At 37.0% G+C, this 9,464-nt stretch overlaps 1 long non-coding RNA gene across 1 annotated transcript; it reads left to right on the top strand.

The window, feature by feature from the left end:
• The first annotated feature begins 6,685 nt into the window (after positions 1-6,685).
• Positions 6,686-9,163, top strand: LOC130995224 (uncharacterized). The gene is made up of 3 exons (XR_009092104.1): positions 6,686-7,323; positions 8,247-8,330; positions 8,938-9,163. It is a non-coding gene; the product is annotated as an uncharacterized LOC130995224 (long non-coding RNA).
• Positions 9,164-9,464: the final 301 nt, after the last annotated feature.

Genomic DNA, 9,464 nt, shown 5'->3' with positions numbered 1-9,464 from the left:
CATGAAAGTCCATTCTATGCCGTTCTAGCAAAGCTATCACGACTAACATCATAATCATAAGCAACATAAGTTCTTATGTGAAAAACTTAATCTCACCGCTATTGAAATAGCTCAAGTGAATCCTTAGTCTTAAGGCATTGCCTCTATGTTGTAACATATCTATGTTAAACATTTCTATTTTATCAATCCTTACTTAAATCGATCAAGCGGTGCTATCACGACTAACATTCTCAAGGCATTCTTGGGTGGCACTCAACCGATTTGTAAGAGGACTCATCATTCTAATCGTATAGGCAGCTAGCCTAAAACGATAACATAAAGCTTTCTCATTCATTCATACTTACATACCTACTTCTGTTTCTTTTGAAACCTTAACATATATGGACATTTAAAGTCCCTTTCTTGAAAACTTTGCTTGTGCCGGAAAGATTCAAGGAATCTAACTCGACCATACATACATTGATTCGTTAAGGGCTCGGGTAGTCCCAAACACGAAACTATCGTTAAGGGTTCGGGTAGTCCCTAACACGATACTTCATTCTTTTAGTCGTTATAGGTTCGGGTAGTCCCAAACACGACACTATCGTTAAGGGTTCGGGTAGTCCCTAACACGATACTTCATTCTTTTTGTCGTTATGGGTTCGGGTAGTCCCAAACACGACACTATCGTTAAGGGTTCGGGTAGTCCCTAATACGATACTTAGCTGGTTATATGAGTCGGAGACTCAAAATAACAATATGAAAGCGATAAGCAATTCATATAACATCATTCATTGAAAGCGCACACTTTTTCTTGGAAACATTCATAACATCTGAAATACATATATGTATATTTTTGAAACTATTATCGTACCTTGGTTGCGGCAGTGTGTCGGCGAGCTGAGGGCTACTGACATTCTTAGAAGTCTAGAGATACTATTCTAGACTCGACATCAAAAACTGTATGGTTATCAGAGACATGAAAGAAAACTTATGCTCTGATACCACTCTGTCACACCCCAATTCTTGAATGAATAAATATAATCGAGGTGCGACTAATCATAGAAATAAACAAGGAAAAACCTTGTTAAAACCCGAATAAAATAATAAGTCGGGCTAGTCCCCTTTGGATCACAAGTTCTGTTTCATGCTTCTGACAACCGACATTCATTAGCATAAATCTAGGAGTTAAGAGTCTAAACTCGATCAGGGATATCATTTAATGTTGAACATGAAGGTCTTAAGTTGATAAAACAAAAGACAGTTGAAAGCTTGCATTGCAGCGGAAGTCTTAATAGAATATTGAATCCTAGCCTCAGCTCCATCCCGTCAACACCTACCAGCCAACCTGAAAAATATTTGAAGGTATTTTTGGGCTAAGTACTAATGTACTCAGTGGGCAAGCATTTTCATAAACATTTCATTCATTTTCGTAAAAGCAGTTTATCCAATTATACTTGACATGACTTAGAAGATTTTAAATAATTTCTAAACATGTTAAAACATTTTCTTTCATTTGTACGCACATGTCACACTCCCTTTCTGTTACTCGCTGTGATCCCGGACCTTTTAGCCACCGACGGATCCATTTCTCCCATTGCACTTGCCCTGAGGACGTAACTCAGACAAGTTGAATTGACCTCGGGACGCTACCCAGGCAGGCCTTACATGATACATGCTCCGGAACACATCCAGCCAAGCACCCTTATAACGCCTTTTACATGAATTAGTGTCCGATGGAGATCAACCCACCGAAACAACTAACAAGTGTACACAATTCTCAAATAACGTGTTAGGCCATAAGAGAACCTCGATCGATCCCTGAATTGCGAGCCTTAAACAGAGCAGAGTGCACATAAATATTTTATTGGATAAACAGTTTTCATTTCATTGAAACATTTAAGCTCAATAGCTAAATCATACATTTGTAAAATAAGCCCACCTGAATAGGCAAAGCCTGTCGTTTAACTCTTATTATCTCTGAATCGGAATAGCAGTGCTAATCCTCCTGACGTTCAAAGCCTACAAGAAATCTATTCTTAATAGGTCTCTTAAATCTAAACTCAAGTCACGGTAAAGTGCTTAACTTTCTATGGTTCACTTAGCCGGGTTTTCAAAATTTAATGAATAAATAATTAAAAACATTTCTCTTGAGTTAAGAACACCAACAATATTCTTACTCGTCTTTTTTTTGTAATTGGAGTTTTAAAAATAACCAATTAAATCATGATGCAATGCATGACTCATTTTATACTTAAGCATAATAGTCTACTTAAAAAGCACAAGTCCAAGATACATAAACAAAGACAGCCCACTGCAGCCTCTGCCCCCCCTTTTCTCTGCCCTGCTAGTCAGCTCTGGAATTTAGCTCTGGCGATCAGCTCTGGCAAGCTCTGGCATTTCAGCTCTGTCGGTCAGCTCTGGCATTTCAGCTCTAGCGGTCAGCTCTGGCATTCAGCTCTAGCGGTCAGCTCTGGCATTTCAGCTCTGGCGGTCAGCTCTGGTCTTCCCAGCTCTGGCCTTCCAGCTCTGGCTTTCCCAGCTCTGGCCTTCCCAGCTCTGGCCTTCCCAGCTCTGGCTTTCCCAGCTTTGGCTTTACCAGCTCTGGCCTTCCCAGCTCTGCACAGCCCTACTCTCTTCTCCCAAAATATCTAAACACCCACCGACTCTCTCTTTCTCAGCCTACCAGTACAGCTCTCGCCGATCACCTCCTTGGCAACGGCGAAGTGCCGTCACCTCCCTCTATTTCCGGCGACCGCAGCAAGCCACGGCCGCTACCCTCACTCTCCTCTACTCTCGACTCCCATCCAAAATCAATTCAGCCACCATTCAACACTCCACAAAAATTCACGCTCAAGGCTCGACATCTTAAGCAACATAAAAAGAATCAAGACTCAACCTTTATCTATTCTTTCAAAAAAAAAATATGCAGCAAAACATACACATAAACACACAAACATGAACATGAAAATGGGTTTCTAAACGAAAGTGAAGTGAAGAAGCAGGGGAGTTAAAAGGTGAAACCTTGGCTTGAATTTGCTGGGTGAATCGTTGGCTGCTGTTCTTGAATTTGTTGGGTGTTGTTCTTGAGGTTTCTCTTCGGTGTTGGAACGAGAGAGAATTGAGTGAATTGAGAGAAGATGATTTTCGTGAACTTGCAGAGGAGGTGTATTTGAAGAGAGAAAGAGAAAGTAAGGCGGTGGAGGTGGAGAAATATCTTGAGGAAGAGTGGTGGGTTGGGCTTGATTGGAATAGTTTGGGCCGGTTCTTATTTGGTTACTCAAAGAAATTAAAACATGAGGCCCAATATGAGAATAAAATTCACATACTCACTTAAATGCTTGAATGCTTAATTAAATAAATATGCAATGCATATCAATTTAATAACTAATTTACAAATGCTTTTTTGTAAATCATTTTTGTTGGAATTAAAATAAATTCATTTTCTCAATTCAGCGTGAATCATCTTAAATCTAAGTTCAAAATTATTCTAGGGAAAAGACGGGGCGTTACAGCGAGGCCCCCCAAATGTAGGTTGTTTAATCGAACTGGGTTATCATTCGTTGTGTTCTATCTTTCATACTCACATTCATTGTCACAACATATCTCACCACTTATTTTATGGATTAGTTATTCTTTCACACACATTGATACTAAAGAAGTAGTTCAATAGAAAAAGGTTTCTGTTTGATGAGTTAAGCAATAAGATTTTTATTTCTTATCACATATATATTCAATGGAAATGCTTTGTGGTTTAATTAGCTCTAATTCATATTTGAATTGATTTGTGATTTTGTGAGCATATTCATTTACATTTGAAGGAATTGAAGCTGAAGGCGGCTGATTTCGAGCTCCGCCGTCGATTTGCCATCCCCGCGACGGTGCCGGAGGAGTTCAAGTGCCTTCTCTCGAAGAAAGAATTGCCAAAGCGTCATGGGTATAACACTGATTTATTATCTGGGTGGGTTTCTATTCATTGAAGAATTGTGTTATGTTCATTTAAAAACTGTATATTGTTCATTGAATCTTATTTTTGCTACAAAAATAATAAAATAAATAAATAAATCGACTAACATCAAATTAAATCACCAATTCATATAACTAAAAACAAAATAAAAACCTTAAAGGCTTAAACCATATCATCGTAAGTCAAAACACAACGAAAAATAAATAAAAATCTCATATAGATAGTAAGCTTTCCCAAAGTGTCACACATGTTTTATTGAGTAATTGATTGTTGTGCTCAATGTATGATATTATTTTCATAATTATATTCATTTTTTTCGAGTTTACTAATTTATTATAATATATTGCCAGATAGTATATTTTTATTGAGTTATCGATCGATGTCCTCAACATATGACATTATTCACACAGTTATAGTCATAGATTTATGTTCGATAAGTTTTATTTCGATTTCACTAATTTGTTATGATTTATTCATTAACCTATACTTGTATGAAATAATCAAAGAAAATAGTTAATGTATGATATTATTCTAAACATTTTACCTATCCCTTCGTATTTTATATTTTTTATATCAAGCTCGTTAACTTATTGTAATATAATGTCCTATAACATATTTTGATTTAGTAATCGATCAATGTGTCAGCATATGACATTGTTTTCACTATTATAGTAATTTATTTTTTATGTTTTAATTTTTATTTCATATTCACTAATTTATTATGATATATTGTCCTATAGTATATTTTTGTTGAGTTATTGATCAATGTGCTCAACACATAACATTATTCTCACAATTCTAGTCATTCATTTACATTTTTTTATTTTAATTTTAATTCCACTAATTTGTTATGATTTTTTTTATTAACTTGTACTTTTATGAAAATAATCAAAAAGTGTAACTAACGTATGATATTATTAAGTGTGAATATATGAATCTAGCCTATTTCATATTGTAAACTTAAAATTTAGCCTATAGGATTAAAATTTAAAATTTTAGCCAGTTTTTGCGTGAAATGTCCGAAATGCCCTTGTATAAATAGTGAATTCTGCCATTTGCCATGTTGCAGCGTGAATTCTTCTTCTCTCCTTCAATCCTCTCTCTCTCTCTCTCTCCCTTCGGCTCCCCCTCTCCCTCTCGCTACCCGTCCGCCGCCCGTCCGCAGCGCCGCGCGGCCACTCAATCTCCGGCAGCACCGCACAGCCACCACCACCGCGACGCACAGCACCTCTTTCTTATCTCCTCCGGCGACCACAACTCCTGCTACAGCCGCCGCTCTCAACAACTCCCCCTCTCTGCTCGAGCTCCGGCGCTTGAGCCCTAGCTCCCCCAGATCCAGTGGCTCTCACCCCTACCCTCTCTGCTACACGGCGCTCTCTGACATTCTCACCGAGGACGGCGTCGCCGATGGCGCTCAGTCGCCTTTTCCTGAATCCTATTTCGACAGCGCGAGCCCTAGCCCCAATTTCGGAGTAGTGATTGAAGAATTTTCCAGCGTCTGAGGAGGATTGAAGAATTTCGATCTAATGTGATCAAAGCTGTAGTGATTTTGTCGAGATTGAAGAATTTCGATCTATTTTTCCTTCACAATTTATGTCGAGAGTTTTGTTTTAGCTTTGATGAATGAGAAATAGATGTGAGGGATAGGCTGAGGAATGAGGTGTTGGTGCCGCTGTGGATCGGAGGGCGCTTCAGCCGCCGGAGGTGTATCTTGAGGGAGTAGTGAATTTTTAAGATACCAACTTTGAAATTATTGCCCAGCAATATTCGTTTGTTTTGGTTGTTGGCAAAATTTAGGAGTTCATGATTTTGATTGTATTGTAATGATAATTAATGTAATGCCCCGCTCTTTTAAATACATATTAGATTAAATATGTGCATTAGTTATAAAATTCTTTTAATTATTTATTGTGATTATTTTGTTCAGATAATATTATTTCAGCAAAAGTCTGTATAAGAAATACAGAGCTGCGATTTAATATTCAGTCATGAATCAAACCAATAATTAAATTTTTGGTTTAGCTACACATTTGAAACTTTGCATTACCAGTTGATTGAATCACTAGCATTAGAAATTTTACATTTATAACCGATTTCATAAATCGTGTTATTTAAATCAAATTGCTGGAATTATAATTTGAGATCATATGCATAATAATTTTATTATTTCGCGTTATATGTGTTAAGGTATTAAGTCGCGAATTAATTCCGACTTTCACGTATTAAATCTCAAGATTGAGGATTTAATTTATATAAATACGACGAGTATTTAATCATCGAGAATTGGAGAATTATTACAGAAACAAGTACGAACTATGAGAAATTAGATCACGATAAATAGTCGAATCACTACACTATTACACCAACCCCTCCAACATATATCATTTTTTTTTTTGAATTGAGAAAAAAGAGAGAAACTTTTAAATATAGCTTAAATAAGATCTTACAAAAAAACATAACATGAACATATGCAAATAAAATAAGAAATGCTTTGCAGATTTGTACAAATCACGAGACAACAAAAGTTGAATTCTTATCTAAGTCTAACTGTCTAAGATAGATAACTGCGAAATGAACTTCGACTCCACGACTTAGTTTAGTATCATTATCACAACTATTCATCTTCAAAAACTGCATTTTTCCGCAGTTAATTCCATCCAAATAGTCAAGATTTCAGCAAGAGAAAATCATGCCAATAACCACAATTTTCAAAGCTGCAATATCTTCCATGCAATCCATCACACCCAAAAAGCCCCAATTTCAGGAGAAGATGATCACGCCGAGAGCAAAGTTTTCAAAGATGGCAGGAGAAGATGATCACGCCGAGACCAAAGTGTTCAAAAATGGCAGCAATATTTCTTCAACATTTGCTGCCACCAACCACCTCAACCTCTCTATAAATTGAGGTGAGTTCTGCAGAAGGAAGAAGTGCAGAAGTGCGAGAGGTGTGAGGTAAAACAAGAGAAAATTTTAAATTTCTTACTTGCAAGAGCTCAAGTGAGCTCCCTTCGCCGGGCCGTTTATTCGCCGACCGGCCACTAGGCTCTGAACCGAGAACGTGTACTCGTTCCTCCATCTTCAGGCTACCAAACCCAACAATCGAAAGGCCGAAACCTTCTCTATATTTTCCCGACCAAAGGCCACAATATCCTTCGGAGGCCAACGTCGAATTCCCGACTTAGCCACCGGCCAACTTACGGCCTTCGTTTCTCACTATCCTTACGACGAAAAAGGATCGAGAAACCACCGTTGTGTAGCCTGATCTACCTCGCACGAGGAAGACTAAGTCGTAGACCTTCGCGGCTAAACACCATAGCGGAACGACGACCAGAAAAACCCCCGGCGAACAACTTCCATTAGTGCTCACTTGGACAAGGGTAAGTTGACGCCCTTATTTCGATGCATTCCCGTTTCTATTATATTATGGGAAATTTCTGGGGTATAGATGGGAGTGTGGTGAATATTTGTACAAAGTTTCATGTTATTTGAACTTCGTTTACTACCCTTTTAAAATTTGAGAAGTCTACTGCCCGTATCTGTTGAAACTGTCGTGAGGCAGATGATTAAGTTAACTATTTCAGTAACCATATGTTGATATTTAGCTCTCAAATTTTTATGGTATAAATTTATATGCGTTATCTATCTGCATATAAAATTTGAGGTCATTCCGGAAACGTTTGCTATTTTTCAAAGATCTGGACTTTCAGTTGGCAGAAACTGCCGAATCTGGTAGGCGATGGGAAAATCGCTATATCTCTTAAACTACTTGGAGTTTTTCAACATACTTTTTTTTCAATTAAACTAGACTCAAAGAGGTTTCTATTGATATAAAATTCGACTCCATACGAGTTCGGAGTAAAAGCAGTTTATTAGTTGAAGTTGAATCTATACAGTTTTGTTGAGATGGAAATGATTCAAAATAATTCCTATTAAGAATTTTAAAGTTTTATTGTTGATAAAATATCACTTTTAGTTTATAAATGAGCTATTGATGTGTATATATATATATATATATATATTGGTGATTGACATTATTAAATGGGGAAAAGGAAAACGTTTTATGTTTATAGAATTATTCTTTATTTATAATAGATAAATAAAAGAATAATATAAAATGGAATTTCCTACATCCTCAAAGGTACATGAAGTATTTTGATAAAGGAAGAACGATTGTATATGAGTTAGATATAGTCGTTTAAGGAAATATGGGTAGTTAGAGAAATGAGTGAATAGTGATTCACTGCATTTGTTGTTATCTTTTCTATTATTCACTCGAACACATGTTTTCGTGTTATTAAAGGTTCAAATAAACAAAAGCGCCTGAGTAACCTATCGCGCTAAGGAAAGAGAATCATTGTCTTAAGTAGCAAAACACTGCAATCAGGTAGGCATTACTTTTACTATACGTATACAGAGATCCCCTGCGTGTCGTAGGCCTCTTATACGAATGAATGCATGAGATGATCTAACTGTTAATTTCAGTTTCATATATATATCAAATGAGTTTAAATGTTACGTTCAAGCAAGTTATTTCATGACAAAAATCTTTGAGTTAAAGTTATTTCAAGTATTGTCTTGCCATAAAATGTTTAAATTTTAGTATGATATCTATCTGCTTTGGCTTTGCCAATGATGCAATCGAATTCGGGTCTTGAGCAGTTGATAGCTATCCTGCCAGGGCTAGTGTACACCAGTGACCGTGAGTCATCTAGCGGGTTGGCCGGTCAAGTGACCGTGAGAGGTGGCCACCTCTCCGGCACACAGTTCCAGATATGATAGATTACAAGAGAACTTAGTCTGCAGACGAACTTTAAGAATCACAAATGAACTTAGTAAGCTTGGGCCTTTTTAGCGAAAAAAAAACTCCCTTGCTGTACTGTTTATGATGGCATGACAATTTACAGTTTTGAAGCATGTATTTTTATACCTAGGCATACGTGCCCACTGAGTACTTTTGTACTCAGCCCTGCATATGTTTTCTAAATGTGCAGGTTGAGCTGATGTGATGATGGTGTTGCAATGAGCGGAGTCTCCAGGGTTGTTAATAAATAGTTAACCTGTCTAGAATATGTCTTCATACATATGTCTAGCTACTTTCCGCTGCAAGATGTTGTTGATGTTATAGTATGTTATGTCATACTTTGAGTCTTAAGAGAATGGTTTCATATGATGTATAACTTGATTAATGATATTAATTAAGTTTTATGCTGTCTTTCATAGACTATTTTCAATTGAGTATTCATTAATAAAAATGACGAGTTTTATTAAGATGAGTAAGTTTTACGGCTATAAATGACGCCCCTTTTCTTCCCCTTCTTCTTTAACCCCATCCCTAGTCGTAGATCACTCGGCTTAACTATCCTTAGTTAGGGCGGGCTGTGACAAAGTGGTATCAGAGCTAAGGAAAGCTCTGAATTATAAGTCTTGAGTTTAGTATAGAATGAGTCACTAGACTAATAGTTATTAACAACCGTGAGCTCAGCGCACCATCACACCAGACTCAACGAGGTATGTAAAA

This window comes from Salvia miltiorrhiza, chromosome 7 (genome assembly GCF_028751815.1).
Source record: "Salvia miltiorrhiza cultivar Shanhuang (shh) chromosome 7, IMPLAD_Smil_shh, whole genome shotgun sequence".
NCBI lineage: Eukaryota > Viridiplantae > Streptophyta > Magnoliopsida > Lamiales > Lamiaceae > Salvia > Salvia miltiorrhiza.
This window is presented reverse-complemented; position numbering and strand designations above follow the sequence as displayed.